Source organism: Mobula hypostoma, chromosome 3, assembly GCF_963921235.1.
Source record: "Mobula hypostoma chromosome 3, sMobHyp1.1, whole genome shotgun sequence".
NCBI classification, from domain to species: Eukaryota; Metazoa; Chordata; class Chondrichthyes; order Myliobatiformes; family Myliobatidae; genus Mobula; species Mobula hypostoma.
In genome coordinates, this window is record NC_086099.1 from 168,059,119 (window position 1) to 168,075,193 (window position 16,075).

Sequence of the window (16,075 nt, forward strand, 5' to 3'; positions counted from 1 at the left end):
TTACTTCCATTCTCCGCCATCCAAACCCCTCCAGATCTTTAGTGATAGAGGTGGACACATCTGACATGAGTGCTGGGGTCCTCCCCTTCCAGTGAGAACGAGATAGAAAGAAACATAACAATGACTGACAAGCAACTAATGTGTAACAAAGACAAATCATGCAAATAATTTTTTAAAAATGTAAATAAATATAACTAGGAATATGAGTTATTGAGTCTGCAGTTTGTGAAGTCAGTTCACTGTTGAGCTGAGTGAAGTTATCCATGTTGTTCCAGGAACCTGATGGTTGTAAGGTCATAACTGTTCCTGACTCTGGTGCTGTGAGACCTAAGGCTCCTTACTTTTTCCTTCTTCTCGTGCAAATTCAACTCTGCACAGTGCTACTATGGAGTAGGAAAAAGGAATGGGCCATAGAGGAATGGAGACACTGTCTGATGGGAGACACTGAGCCCCTCCTGATCTGGACTGACCACCAGAACCTCATATCCATACAACAGACTCACCACCTCAGGCTCGCTGGGCCCTCTTCGTCAAGCAATTCAACTTCACCATCGACTACTGACCCAGTTCCGAGAACACTAAGGTGGACACCTCTCATGACAGACTCACCTGGGTAATATGTAGATCGACACTTAGCCCATGGGTCCTTCCTACCATATTCTTACCCCGATCTTCGAGGACCTTGAGAAGAAGATCTGACTGGCCCTTCAGCACAAACCTGCCTTAGCCTGATGCAGCTGACTACCGCATGTATGTGCCAGCAGTAGTGCACTCTGAAGCCCTCCAGTGGACCCACCCTTCACCCCTCTCCGGCCATCCCACCCCATGTCAGTCGCTGGATTTTCTGTAACACTGGGCTGGTAGCCCACCATGATTGCAAATACATGTTAGTTTGTTGCTGCTTGCCCTCAGTGTGCCCAGTCCAATTCCTCCAACCAGGGCTCTCTGGGGTCCTGTAGACCCTCCACCAGGCCCCTTTACACCTGTGGTCCCAGATTACCATGGTTTCATCATTGGTTTGGCATCTTCCACTGGGACCACTGCCATCATGACAGTGGTGGACAGGTTCTCTAAGGCAGCCCATTTCATCGCCCTTCTCAAACTTCATCAGCCATTGACAGGACAGCACTGGTGCTTCAAAATGTAACTCACCTCCACGGTTTTCCTCAGGACATTGTGTCAGACTGGGGGCCACAATTTGTCTCCCACTTGTGCTCCCTCCTACACATCTCAGAGAATTTGTCCTTTGACTATCATCCGCAGCCAGCGGCCAGTCCAAGAGAGCCAATCAACAAGTGGAGAAGTTTCTACGATCCATCATTAAGGATTCTCAGCATCTGGAACATGCCCTCTTCTCATTACTACCATCAGTAAAGAAGTATGGGGGCCTAAAGAGCAGCATTCAATGTTTTAGAAACAGTTTTTTTCCCCTTTGCTTTCAGACTTTGAATAGTCCATGAAACCATGAATACTTCCTTGCTATTCTTCATTTGCATTAAGGTACTTATCTATTTATTTATTTATATGCACAGCAGTAAAGCACTTTACAATGCCAGCGATTGTGGTTCAATTCCCAACGTTGTCTGTCAGGAATTTGTAGATCTTTCCCTTTCCTTTGGGTGCTCAGATTTCCTCCCACATTTCCAAATTGTATGTGCTGACCTTTTGCATCATAAACTGGTACTCCAGCTGCAGTGCTGTCGACAATAAAGCCTTGCAGAGGGTGGTTAGGGGAGTAGAGAAGGTTATTGGGGTCTCCCTACCTTCTGTCCAAGACCTGTTTCAGAGTCGATGCCTCCAGAAGACACGGTACATCATTAAAGACCCCTCACACCCTCTCCATGAACTGTTTGTTCTTCTGCCATCAGGCAAACATTACAGGAGCATCAAAACTAAAACCACAAGGCTACTAAACAGCTTCCTCCCACAGGCAGTCAGATTGCTAAATAGCTGCTCCACTTGACTCTGCTTTGGACACTTTTAACTTGCACTGGGCACTTATAACTGATTTAACTGACATGTGGCTGTTGTGTTTTACTATTTATTGTTATGTTTATTATTTAGTGTTGCGTTTGTTATGGTATGATTGCACTGCCCCTGAGGAACGCTGTCTCATTCTGCCCTGCAGAGCTGATGTATGGTTAGAATGACAATGAAGTTTTTTGAATCTTGAATCTTGAATCTTAGTAAGGGTTAGCAGGTAGGAACCTGAGAAGCATGGCCGACACTTGCAGGCTGCTGCCAGCACATCTATGGACAGTGTTGATCATTAATGCAAAAGATGCATTTCTTTGTGTTTCAATGTACATGTAATAAATAAAGCTAATAAAGGTAATCTTTTATCAAACCCGCAGATAAGAGAGGGGCTGTAGTAGTCTGGTGTACTGACCTCTACCTTGCCAAGGCCCAGCGCCAACTCTCAGACTTATCTCTTGAACAAGATCCCACTAAGGAACACCAGGCCATTGTCTCTCACACCATCACCAACCTTATTGACTCTGGGGATCTCCTCCACTGCCACCAACCTCATAGTTCCCTCACCCCACACCTCCCGTTTCGACATCCCACCCAAAATCCACAAACCTGCTTGTCCAGGCAGACTAATTGTTTCAGCTTGTTCCTGCCCCACTGAGTTCATTGTGGCATACCTCAATTCTGTTTCATCCTCCCTGGTTCAGACCCTTCCTACCTACATCCATGACACCTCACATGCTCTTGATCTTTTCAAGGATTTCAGGTTCCCTGACCCCCCCACCCCATCATCTTATTTTTACTATGGATGTCTAGTCCCTATAGCCCTCTATCCCCCACCAGGAAGGTCTCCATTTCTTTCTGAACACCAGACCCACCCAACCAGTACCCCTTCATCATCACTCTCCTCAACCTAGCGAAACTTGTCCTCACTCTAAATAATTTCTTACTTGGCTCCTCCCATTTCCTTTAAACAAAAGGGGTAGCCATGGGCACTTGCATGGGTCCCAACTTTGCCAGCCTGTTTGTTGGCTGCATGGAGCAGACTATGTTCCAAGTCTACACTGGTGACCGTCCTGCACTTTCCTACGCTACATTGATGACTGCATTCGTGCTGCTTCCAGCATCCGTGCTGATCTCGCCGATTTCATTCACTTTGCCCCCAACTTCCACTCGGCCCTCAAATCCACCTGGTGCATTTCTGACACTTCCCTTCCCTTTCTCAATCTCACTGCCTCTGTCTCTGTCTCTGGAGACAGCTTATCTACTGATGTCTATTATAAATCCATGGACGCTCATGGCTAACTGGGCTATACCTCATCCCACCCTGCTACCTGTAAAGCACCATCCCCTTCTCTCAATTCCTCCATCTCCACTGCATCTGCTCTCAGGATGAGGCTTTTCATTCCAGAACGAAGATGTCCTCCTTTATCAAAGAAAGGGGCTTCCTTCCTGCACCATCAACACGCCCTCAACCGTATCTCTTCCATTTCACGCGCGTCTGCTCTTAACCCATCCTCCCACCACCCTACTAGGGATGAGGTTCCTCTTGTCCTCACCTACCACTTCACCAGTTTCCGCGCCCAGCACATAATTCTCCAAAACTTCCGCCACCTCCAACTGGATCCCATGAACAAACATATCTTTCTCCCCCCCCCACTTTCTGCTTTCCACAGGGATCACTCCCTATTGGACTCCCTTGCTTCCTTCCCCACTGATCTCCCAACTGGCACTTATCCTTGCAAGCGGAACAAGTCCTACACCTACCTCTACACCACCTCCCTCACTACCATTTAGGGCCCCAAACAGTCCTTCCAGGTGAGGCAATATTTCATCTGTGAGTCTGTTGGGGTCATACACTGTGTTAGGTGCCCCTGGTGTGGCCTCCCATATATCGGTGAGATCCACGTAGACTGGGAGACCACTTCACTGAGCATCTACGCTCTGTCCACCAGAACAAGCAGCATCTCCCAGTGGCCACCCATTTTAATTCCACTTCCCATTACTATTCCGGTATGTCCATCCATGGCCTCCACCACTGTCGTGATCAGGCCACACTTAGGTTGGAGGAACAACACCTTATATTTTGATTGGGTAATCTCCTACTTGATTTCTCAATCTTCCAGTAATGCCTCCCCCCTTCACCATTTCCCATCCCCTTTTCCCTCTTTTGTTATCCCCTTGCCCGCCTGTCACCTCCCTCTGGTGCTCCTCCCCCCATTTTTCTTTCTCTCATGACCTTCTGTCTCTTTCACCAATTAACTTCCCACCTCTGTACTTCATTCCCCCCCCCTCAGAGTTTCACCTGTCACCTGGTGTTTCTCTCTCCTCCGCCCACCTTTTAAATCTACTCCTCAGCTTTTTTTCTCCAGTCCAGCGGAAGGGTTTTGGCCAAAATGTCAACCGTACTTTTTTCCTTGGATGCTGCCTGGCTGCTGAGATCCTCCAGCATTTTGTGTATGTTGCTCGGATTTCCAGCATCTGCAGATTTTCTCTTGTTTATAATCTTTTACTTATTTTTATATCGTAACTTAAGGCAAATTTTAATGCCTTGCACTGTACTGCTGCGAAGAGTTTCAAATTTCATGAAATATTGCAGCTGCATGAAAAACTGGTTAGACCACACTTCGAATATCATGTTCAGTTTGTTCCCCTTATTATAGGAAGGATGTGGAAGCTTTAGAGAGGGTGTAGAGGATGCTGCATGGATTAGAAAGCATACCGTATGATTCTCTTTGGACCGAAGGTTGATGAGAGGTGACTTGATAGAGGGTTATAAGATGTTAAGAAGGATAGATTGAATGGAGTGCCAGAGAATTTACCCCAGGTCAGAAATAGCTAACAAGAGAGGGCTTACTTTTAAGATGATTGGAGGAAAATATAGGGGAGATGTTAGAGGTAACTTATTTACACAGAAAGGGGTAAATGCGTGGAACACACTGCCAGCCGTGACATTAGGGGCATTTAAGAGACTCTTAGATAGGCACGTAGATAAAAATAAAATTGAAGGACTATGTGGGAGGGAAGTGTTAGATTAAAGTCTGGCACAACGTCATGGACTGAAGGACTGGTGCTGTGCTGTACAGTTAGTTCTATGTTCTGCAGGTCAGTGATAATAAACCTGATTCTGATTCTGATGCACCATTCAGGATATGTAGCCTCTGACCTGCGTTTGTAGCTGTGCTGTCTCTGGTCAGTGCTGAGGACGGTATTCCCTTTGTTTGTTTGAAGGATCCAGGGTTAGTTTCTCTCTTGCTGGCGATGGTCAGCAATTATGTAGTGGAAATGTTACTTGCCTCTATCAGGCCAGAAGACTATTTTTCCTCTTGGACATTTGCCTTACGTGGCTATAGTGCTGTTTTATTTTCCTTTGAGGAAAGTTAGAGTTTAATTCAGGAACACTAAATTCGCAGTTAATTAGCTCATTGATCTTTTCGACAATTCCATCAGTCAGATTTTTCTTGGTAGAGAAGCCAAGAAAGTCAATTGTGCTGGATTTAGGCCAGCCCATAAACTATGGACACTCTGTAGCTTCTTTCAGTTGGAGTCAACAGGTTAGTTGTTATGTTCTGGTTGAGCCTTGTGATCTGTGTGCGTTCAATTGGTTTGACGTTAATCTTCTTACAGTGATACTCTTGTCATTGATGATGCTTCAGGAATGGTCACCCTTGTTTTGTCTTGGTCAGACAATGATAAAAGTATAAGAGGAACTTGTGCTTGGTCTGGGGCTATCACCAGTTCTGTGTATGTCACTGAGATGAAACAGTGTGCTGCTTAATTGTTTTCTCAAGTTTACAATGACCAACTTATGTAAAACCCTACATATGAACAAGCATTTAGGAGACTGGCGGGATGCATTTGTCTACTTTTATGGGGCTCCGTACATTTCTTGTTGTGTAGAAACTCAGTTTATGGTTGTAATCTGACTTGCGAAATGATTGGGTTACAAACATTTCTCAGGAATGAGCACTATCATAGCCTCAGGAGGATCTGTACTTTGGAAGCTCGCCACCTCCTAGTTTCCCTGTATGTCCAATTCATTCCTAACTGCAAACATATCACTAGTCAATTATTAGCTCAGTCCTGCAGTCCTTACCCAACAGCACTTTGAGAATATCTCTGCCAGAAGGACCGCATTGATTCAAGAAGGTAGCTCACTTCTCTGGGACAATTAGGGAGATACATCTCCTGAAAATAAATGGAAGAGTCACAACCATATTCCAAACATTTTATCAAGAGAAGTACTCCATTTGAGTATAGCCTTCTTTCCTCTTTCATATCAAATTGTCTTGCCTTATGGTTGCACTCTTCCCACTGTGACATTTTTGAGAACTTTGTGTATCCCTAGACCCAAATTGGTCCCAGTGGTTATAAGCAAATTTGTAAGATGATCTGAGCTGATCAAATATTGATGGAGGTACGGTCCTGGGCACAGATTATACCTGCAGTATGCTGAATGCAAAGTCATGTTGTTTATCAACATACTAATGGCTGTGTTGCTCACCACACATGTTCTCTAACTGTAATATTACTTTACCATTAATATTTAAAGGAAGTTCCAACTACTTGTAGTTTATTGGGATTTGATTTCTCTTGGCTGATGGCTCAATCCTACAAGGGATTGGTGCTTTCCATAGTTGCTTCAATTTGTGAAAGACTAATGGGAGTGTTGTGGCAGGTGCAAAAGATTTCTGCTGACTTCAGGGCATTTCGTAAATCAGTTGTTCCCGTGAGTGCACAGGTTAGACGTCCCCGCTGGAATAGAACATGATGCAGAATGAGCAGAGACCATGCAGACCTAAGCAGGTTGCTGCACAAAGACGTGTGTGTGCTTTCAGTAGAAGGCTAAACATTGATTATGGTACCTGGACATTATGAAGGAATCCAGCATTTCTCAGCAGAATGGCTGTGAAAATGGTATTGGTCTTCCAAATGCAGCACAAGTGTACCGCCATGGAGGTATATCTCCTCTCACCAGCAACATGGGGAGCAACTGAGGGAAGAAGGATGTGTGGTGGAGAATATATTGACTGGCTGCATCATGGTCTGGTATGGAAATACCAATGCCCTTGAACAGAATATTCTACAAAAGGTAGTGGATACAGCCCAGTCCATCACGGGTAAAACCCTCCTCACCATCGAGCTCATCTGCACGGAGACCTGTTGCAGGAAAGCAGCATCTTCCAGCAAGAGCCCTCAGCACCCAGGCCATGCTCCCTTTTCACTGCAGCCATTGGGAAGACAGCACAAGAGCCTCAGGACCCACGCCACCAGATTCAAGGACATTAATTATTCCTCAAACATTAGGGTCCTGAACCACTCAACATCACTCATCCCATCACTGAACTGTTCCCACAGCCTATGGACTCACGTTCAAGGACTCTTCATCTCACACCATCAATATTTATTGCTTAGTTTGTTTACTCTTGTACTCGCACAGTTTGTTGTCTTCTGCACATTGTTTATTTGGCCGTCCTGTTGGATGTGGTCTTTCATTGGTTCTATTGTGTGTCTTGGAATTACTGTGTATGCCTGCAAGAAAATGAATCTCAGGGTTGTATATAGTGATAACTTATAATAAACTTACTCAGAACTTTGAAGGAAGAAGAAAGGTGTTCCTTCAGTGCAATAACAAGCATACATTATTTAATGACTGGATCTGTTTATAAATAATTTTCAAGTGACATACTCAGCGGCAGACTTCCAGGAATATTAATATATATTTCTAGAAATATTCTGAGCTTGATAAGATACTGAATGATAATCAATTGAAATGCAAGGGAACAAAGGGATGTTGAATCATAAGATTCTTTTGACTGAGGAATTTGCCAGAGTCTAGAAAATGCATCTACCTTAAAAACTTTCTCATATAGCTGTTGATCCACTGCATGTACTTTCCACAAATGCTTGTTTAATTTCATGATTCTCTGCCATTGGAATGCTACTACTGCTGAAGACCAATATGAAATTTCCTCCACTTTTTACAATACACTCAGCATTTTTACCCAGGTCATGTTGTATTCTCCTGTAAATGCAATGGAATAAATACTTATCTTATCAGTTAGTATGTGCAAGTGGAAGAGTCAAAGAGTAATAGAGCATCTGGACCAGGCCAAGAACAGCATCCACCCTGCTGTTCCCAGTTGCCCATGTTCGGCCCATATCCTTTCAAAACATTCCCTCCTATCCAAATGCCTCTTTAATGTTGCAATTGTACTTGTCTCAACCTTCCCATGGCAGCTCATTCTGGCTACTCACTGAGTAAGGAAGTTATCTCTTAAGTCTCTGACAGATCTCCCCCCTCTTATCTTGTATATGTGTCCTCTACTTTGGGACTCCCTAGCCTGGGGAAAGAAATAAAGCATGACAATCCACCTTATCCATACCCTCCATGATTTTATAAACTTCTGCGAGATCACTTCTCATACGCTTATGCTCTAGGGAATGAAGATCCAGCGTGGCCAAATTCTCCCTCTAAATTAGGTTCTCCAGTCCAGGCAGCACCCTCATAAACTTCTCCTGTATCCTCTCCAGCTTGACAATGTCTTTCATATATCAGGGTGACCAAAACTGTACACAATACACCAAGTGTGATCTCAGCAAAGACTTGTATGAGTACAAAATTATGTCCCAGTTTCTAAACTCATTGCCCTGACCTATGTAGACCAGAAGGCTGAACGCCTTCCTCACCACATGATCTACTTGCACGGCTGTTTTCAGCGAACTGTGCCCTTGAAATCTCAGGTCCCTCTGTTCCACAGCACTCAGCTGTCCCCTGCCATTCACTGCATATATCTTACCTTGGTTTGAATGTCCAAATGTATCACCACACTCTTATCTGAGTTGAAGCCCATTTGTTATTTCTTAGTCCATATCATTATCTGTTCAAGATCTTTTTGTAACTCACTGTAACCTGTTTCACTATCAACAAGACCCCCTAATTTAGTATTATCAGTAAACTTGGTAATTGTGCCATGTACAGTCACATCCAAATCATACTCATTAATAGTGAATGACAGAGGTCCCAATACTGACTCCTGAGGTATCCCACTAGTCACCGACCTCCAGTCAGAGAATTTACTTTCAACTGTCACCTGTTGTTTCCTATCATCAAGCCAATTCTGAATCTTCCTTGCTATTTCCCCTGAATTCCATGCAACCAAATTTTTCAGATTACCTACAATGTGGGACCTTGTCAACAACCTTATTAAAGTCCATATAAATATCATCCACTCCCTTACCTTTATATATCCTCTTAGTTATCTCTTCAAAAAACTCCAAAAGTTTCATCAGACATGACAACCAATGCACAATACCATGCTAATTGTTATTAATCAGGCCCTGACTATTCAAGGGATGGTAGGTCTTGTCCCTAGGAAATCCCTCCAGTAGCTTCCTTACAACTGAACTCAGGTTCAATGGCATGTAATTCTCTCGCCTGCTTTTGCTACCCTTCTTGATCAATGGGACCATTACTCTCGAACTTTACCGGTGACTGATGAAGCAAATATTTCTAAAAGGGCCTCTGAAATTTCTTTACTAGCATCCCATAAGATCTGGGGTGCACTTGGTTAGACTCTGGGGATTTTCTCACTTTTTGCAATTCAGCTGCTAGTACATCTTTCCATGCAATATGCATATGATCCAAGACCTCACTATTTATTACCCTCATTGCTTTGTCAGCCATGATATTCTCCTTAACTAACAATGATGAGAAATAAGCATTAAAATTCACAACCATCTTCTGCATCTCCACATATAGATGGCCCTGATGGTCTTTCAGACTACCTAGTTACTCCCTACTCACCATTTCACTGTTAATATAACTAAAGGATTTCTTGGGATTATCTTTAACCTTGTCTGCCAAATCCATCTCATAGCCTCTTTTTACCCTCTTAAATTCCCTCTTAAACCTGGTATTAAATTTTTCTATATTTATCAAGGAATTTGTTTGAGCCAGATTTCTCTGAACTTTGTATGTCTGCTCTTCATCCTAGTAGGAACACTGATGCCCCTGGATTCTTGCTGTGACCCTTTCAGAAGCCTCTCACTTGCCAACTGTTCCTTTGCCTTTTAATAGCATTGCATAGTTCATCTCGGCCAGGCACTGCCTAAAAACTGATAGAACTATGGTCACAAGACCCAAAGTGCTTTCCAACTGCCACATCAGATACTTGGCCTGTCTTGTTCCCTAAGAGGAGGTCCAGTACTTCCCCTTCCCAAATAGGCTCTTCTATATATTGTGTGAAGAAACTGTCTAGAACACAGCTTTTCAAATTCTGCCACAAATTCCAAGCCCTTTTCTCTCTAGGTGCCCCAGTCGATACTAGGACGATTGAAATCTCCCAGTAGTTCTATTCTACTATTCTCAAAACTATGTGCAATTTCTCAACACACCTGCTCCTCAAGTTCCTGTTGTTAATGTATTTGATTCAAGAACTCCTTTTTTCTTTCCTTCTTCTTCACCTATCTTCCCCCTCTCCTGGTTTCATCTCTCAATTGCCCCCATCTTCTTATTTTTCCCCCTTCCTTGTCCTGTCCTGATGAAGGGATGTTGGCGAAAACATTGACTCTTCATTCCAGTGATGCTGCCTTACTCACTGAGTTCCTCCAGTGCTTTGTGTTGGTTTCTCTGGATTTTCAGAATGTACAGAATCCCTTGTGTTTATAATTCAAGAACTTGCTCAGTCTTCCGAAAGTTATCATTTTTCTCCATGTTTGACCAGCCAGAGTCTGGAGCCTAAATTTTCAGTTTGTAAATATAATTAATTTGGTCGTTTTAACAATGCATCAGAATCGCAAATATATTTTCAGATTTTTTGTTATTTTCTCCACCTTTGGCCAACTGCCTGTTTAACCTCTTTTGCTTTTCAATATGTTTAGTCAAAGAATGGCAATTCAACCCTTGACATTTATTATGCAGTTGCTGTATTAATAGATTTTGATCCAAGTATCCTACAAAATGATCTGGCAACAATGCCTTAAGCTTCTTTAACATTTGTGCATTCAGTGCTCTACAAAATATGTCAAATGTATGGATCTAAAGTCATATATATCAGTACTACAGTGAAGTAAAGGGAATTACGGAGGCATGAGAAAGGAGCTGGCCAGAATTGATTGGAAAAGAACACTGGCAGAGAGGATAGCAGAGCAGCAATGGCTGGAATTTCTGAAAGCAATTTGGAAGGCGCAGGATATATACATCCCAAAGAGAAAGAAGTATTCTAGAGGCAGGATGACACAACTGTGGCTAACAAGAGAAGTCAAAGCCAACATAAAAGGAGAAGATGGCAGCGTGATGCAGTTCGCGCGGCCGCTCCAAAATGATATTGTATTTGTAAGTAGGATGCCGTGCACAATCCTGATTTGATGGAGGCAGACGTGAGAAGCACGGAGGAACACCTGGAGTAACTTCTGAAATGCCTGCTTCGCTGCCGCTGCTACTGTGTGATCGAGAATCTCCGGAGGGAAGGCCCCAAATCCTCAGCTTTGCCTATTGCCTGTTGCTGGGGCCGGGGTCGAAGCACTTGGCAGAGATGGTGCTCGGTGCTCGGTGTCGGAGGGCTGGTCAGAGGCTCGAAGTTTTCGGACGGACTCAAGAGTTGGCTGTGGTCGGGTGCTTCCAGGGTGCTGCATCGGCAAGTTTGCGGCGCTGGGAGCTCATGGCAGGAAGAGAGTTTCTCTTCCTTCTCCGTCTGCGTGAGATGATGGGACTTTCGAGAGACTATGAGACCTTTTTTTTACTGTGCCCATGGTCTGTTCTTATCAAATTACGGTATTGTTTTGCACTGTTGTAACTATATGTTATAATTATGTGGTCTTCGTCAGTTTTTCAGTCTTGTTTGTCTTGTGTTTCTGTGATATCATTCTAGAGGAATGTTGTATCATTTCTTAATGCACACATTACTAAATGACAATAAAAGAGGACTGCGTGTCCTCATAATCTAAAAAAAAGTCAAAGACTGGGCACACAATTGAACAAAATTAGTGAAAAGTTAGAGGATTGGGAAGCTTTCAAATACCAACAGAAGACAACAAAAAAAGTCATGAAGGTAAAGATGTAATATGAAAGTAAGCTAACTAATAATATAAAGGAGGAAAACAAACGTCTCTTCAAATACATGAAGTACGAAAGAGAGGTGAGAGTGGGTATCGGACCGCTGGAAAACAATGCTGGAGAGGTGGTAATGGGGGACAAGAAAATGGTGGATGAACTGAATAAGTATTTTAGACCATAAGACTATGGGACACAGGAGCAGAAATAGGCCATTCATCCCATCAAAGCTGCTTCGCCATTCCATCACAGCTGATCCCGTATCCCTCTCAACCCCATACACCTGCCTTCTCACCATATCCTTTGATGCCCTGACCGATCAGGAAACTATCAACTTCCACCTTAAATATACCCATGGATTTTACCTCCACTGCAGTCTCTCTGGCTAAAAAAAATTCCTTACCTCTGTTGTAATAGGTTACCCCTCAATTTTGAGGCTGTGCACTTGAGTTTTGGATACACCACCATAGGTAACATCCTCTCCACATCCTCCCTATCTAATCCTTCCAACAATCGGAAGGTTTCAATGAGATCCTCCCGCATTCTTCTAAATTCCAGTGCTGCTAATTGCTCTTCATATGTTAAATCCTTCATTCCTGGAATCATCCTTGTGAACCTCCTCCAATGACAACACATCCATTCTCAGATAAGGGGCTCAGAACTGTTGACAATAGTCCAAGTGTGGCCTGACTAGTGTCTTATAAAGGCTTGGCATTATCTTCTTGCATTTATATGTTGGTACCAATAATATTGATAGAAAAGGGTAGGAGGTCCTGAAGAGAGAATTCAGGGAGTTGGGTAGGAAGCTGAAAAGCAGGACCTCCAGGGTAGTAATCGCAGGATTTCTGCCTGTGCCATGTGGTAACGAGTGCAAGAATAGCATGATCAGGTATATTAATGTGTGGCTGAGAGACTGGTGTAAGGGGCAGGGCTTCAGGTTTCTGGATCACTGGGGCCTCTTCTGGGAGAAGTACGACCTGTACAAAAAGAACGAGTTACACCTGAACCCAAAGTGGTCCAATATCCCAGCAGACAGGTTTAATAGAGCTGTTAGGGAGGGTTTAAACTAATTTGGCAGGAGGATGGGAACCGGTGTGACAGGGCTGAGGAAGGAGCAAATAGAAATAAGTCAAAGATAGCGTGCAACAGAGATGATAGAAGGGATTGGCAGGAGGTGAGGCATAATCACAGCCAGTGGGATGAATTACAAGGCAATAAAGGCATGGTGCAGTTAAAACAGAAAACAACAAATACTGGACTGAAAGTGTTATATTTGAATGCATGCAGCAGAAGAAATAAAATGGACGATCTTGAAATTCAGCTACAGATTGGCAAATTATGGCCATCTCTGAAACTTGACTAAAGGATGGCTGCCATTGGGAGCTGGTCATCCAAGGATATACGGTGTAACAGAAAGACAGGCTAGTAGGCAGAGGGGGTGGTGAGGCTCTGTGTATAAGAAATAATATTAAATCATTAGAAACGGATGACATAGGATCGGAAGGTATGGAGTCTCTATGGGTTGAGTTAAGAAATAGCAAGGGTAAATAGACCCTAATCGCAGTTGTATACAGGCCTCCAAACAGAAGCTGAGATGTGGATTACAAATTACAGCAGGAGATGGAAAAGGCATGTCAGAAGGGTAACGTCATGATAATCGTAGGGGATTTTAACATGAAAGTGGATTGGAAAAACCAGGCCAGTACTGGACCTCAAAATGGAGAATTTGTAGAATGTCTAAGGGATGGCTTTTTAGAACAGCTTGTTATTGAGCCCACTAGGGGATCAGCTGCACTGAATTGAGTGTCGTGCAATGATCCGGAGGTGGTAAGATAGCTTAAGGTCAAGGAACCTTAACCTTAACCTTAGGGAACCGTGATCACAATATGATCGAGTTCACATTGAAGTGTGAGGAGAAACTAAATTCCAATGTGTCGGTATTTCAGTGGAATAAAGGAAATTACAGTGGCATGAGAGGGGAATTGGCCAAGGTTCACTGAAAAGGGACACTGGTAGGAAGAACAGCTGAGCAGCAATGACTGGAATTTCTGCGAAAAATGAGGGCAGTGCAAGACAGATATTCCAAATAAGAAGAAATTTTCCAATGGAAGAAGGACACTACTGTGGCTGACAAGTGAAGTCAGAGCCAAAGTAAAAGCAAAAGAGAGGGCATACAAGGAAGCCAAACCTAGTGGGAAGATAGAGGATTGGGAAACTTTTAAAAATTTGCAGATAAAAGCTAAGAAGGTCATTAGGAAGGAAAAGATGAATTATGAGAGGAAGCTGGCGACTAATATCAAAGAAAATACTAAAAGCTTTTTTTAAGTTTATAAAGGGTAAAAAAGAATTGAGGGTAGATATAGGACTGATAGAAAATGACGCTGGAGATATTGCAATGAGAGACGCAGAGATGGCAGAGGAACTGAATGCGTATTTTGCATCAGTCTTCACAGTGGAAGACGTCTGCAGGATACCGGACATTCAAGAGTGTCAGGGAAGTGAAGCTTGTGCAGTGAAAATTACGACTGAGAAGGTGCTCAGGAATATTAATGGTCTAAGGGTGGATAAGTCTCCTGGACCTGATGGAATGCACCTAGGGTTCTGAAGGAACTAACTGGAGAGATTGTGGAGGCAATAACAATGATCTTTCGAGAATCGATAGATTCTGGCATCTTACCGGATGACTGGAAAATTGCAAATGTTACTCCACTATTTAAGAAGGGAGGGAGGCAGCAGAAAGGAAGCTATAGAGCTGTTAGCCTGACATCAGTGGTTGGGAAGTTGTTGGAATCGAATTGTTAGGGATGAGATTACGGAGTACCTGGAGGCACATGACAAGATAGGCCCAAGCCAGCATGGTTTCCTGAAAGGAAAATCTTGCCTGACTAACCTACTGCAATTTTTTGAGGACATTACAAGCAGGGTTGTCAAAGGAGATGCAGTAGATGGGGTGAACTTGGATTTTCAGAAGGCCTTTGACAAGGTGCTGCTCATGAGGCTGCTTAACAAGATAAGATCCCATGGAATTACAGGGAGGTTACTAGTGTGGATGGAGCTTTGGCTGATCGGCAGAAAACAGAGAGTGGGAATAAAGGGATCCTATTCTGGTTGGCTGCCGGTTACCAGTGGAGTTCCACAGGGGTTGGTGTTGGGACTGCTGCTTTTTACGATGTATGTCAGTGATTTGGAATATGGGATTAATGGATTTGTGGCTAAATTTGCTGATGATACAAAAATAGATGGAGGAATGGGTAGTGTTGAGGAAACAGGGAGCTTGCAGAGAAACTTAGATAGTTATGGGGAATGGGCAAAGAAGTGGCAAATGAAATACAATGTTGGAAAGTGTATGGTCATACACTTTGGTGGAAGAAATAAATGGGCAGACTATTATTTAAATGGGGAGAGAATTCAAAATGCAGAGATTCAAAGGAATTTGGGAGTCCTTGTGCAGGATACCCTAAAGGTTAACCTCCAGGTGGTGCAGAAGGTGAGTGCAATATTGGCCTTCATTTCTAGTGGTATAGAATATAAGAGTAGGGATATGATGTTGAGACTATTAGGCACTCATGAGACCACACGTGGAGTATTGTGTGCAGTTTTGGGCTCCTTATTTTTGAAAGGATATACTGACATTGGAGAGGGTTCAGAGAAGATTCACGAGAATGATTCCAGGAATGAAAGGATTACCATATGAGGAACCTCTGGCAGCTCTTGGGCTGTATTCCCAGCAGTTCTGGAAAATGAAGGAGGATCTCACTGAAGCATTCTGAATGTTAAAAGGCCCGAACAGATTAGATATGGCAAAGTTATTTCCCATGGTAGGGGAATCTAGGACAAACGGGCATGATTTCAGGATTGAAAGACATGCATTTAGAACAGAGATGCAGAGAAATTACTTGTCTAGCCTACTTGTAATTTCCTCAAAAAATTGTAATAGGTTTGTCAGGCAGGATTTTCCTTTAAGGAATCCATGCTGAGTTCTGCCTATCTTGTCGTATGCCTCCAGGTACTCTGTAACCTCATCCTTGACAATTTACTCCAACAACTTCC